The sequence below is a fragment of the Macrobrachium nipponense genome, chromosome 46 (assembly GCF_015104395.2).
Source record: "Macrobrachium nipponense isolate FS-2020 chromosome 46, ASM1510439v2, whole genome shotgun sequence".
In the NCBI taxonomy this organism is placed as follows: Eukaryota; Metazoa; Arthropoda; class Malacostraca; order Decapoda; family Palaemonidae; genus Macrobrachium; species Macrobrachium nipponense.
In genome coordinates this window covers 15,760,502-15,761,528 of record NC_061106.1, presented here as the reverse complement: position 1 = coordinate 15,761,528, position 1,027 = coordinate 15,760,502, and positions in this window count along the sequence as shown.

Here is a 1,027-nt window from a genome sequence, read left to right as displayed (position 1 = left end):
AAGCTGCAGCTGTATCAGGTATGTAGTATCCTCCTATGCGAATGTATTTTTCATGACATTGTATATTATTTTTTCCATTGTTTTGCGAGTCATATATTTTTCCATAGTTTTGGTGAGCATCTAATAGTACAAGTAAAAGCACTGACGAAATGTGACTGATAGCAAAGTTGCAAGTTGAACAGTTGCCTATACAAGTTTTTATTTTAGGTTTATAGGATTGTAATGTATCAGGATAAAGTACCAAATGATAAAAAAAAAACATATCCTAAAAGCAGTTTACTGTACGTTATGCTCAAGTCTGAGGTACATGATTTCTTTTTTGTATCATCCTCAAAGCTCAGACTCAATGTTGCCAGGAGTGTTAAAAAAAAGTTTTTTTTTTTTTTTTTCTTTTTTATTTCCAGTGTGTGTCTCATATGTTGACAAGTTTGCGAATTCACAGCTAGCACTATTTTCCATATGGTTATTATATGATCCCCTTTTATGCATTGGTATAATTCATAATCTGTGATATTTGAACTGATTTATTTTCCATATGGTTGTATAAATATGATCTCTCTTTAAGCATTGGTATAATTCATAATCTGTGCGATTTGAACAATTTTTTTATTTTATCTGGCTTAGATAGCTCACTTAGAAAATCCCATTGGTTCTTTCTGCAAATCCCATTAGCCATGGGCATGGCATGTAGGGAATTGTCAGTACTATATGCTTTATTCCATCCCTCAATATTTGTTCAAACAGACTATGAATAGTTTGCAAAAGTTGGAAGACTTAACAGTTTGTTATCCAAAGATGTTTTGGCCATTTCCAAACATTATTGATTTCAAAGTCCTTTCCTTATGGGGGCAGGAGACAAATAGTATTTTTATAACACCAAGAAAAGGTAGAAAAAACTTTTTCCAATTTAAAAGCAAGTAGACCATTGATTAGTAAATTTGTTACTTCATTATTGTAATTCCCATTTCCTGTGAATATTGTGGTTATTGAATATTAATACTATTTCAGCTATTAATTTATTAAAATC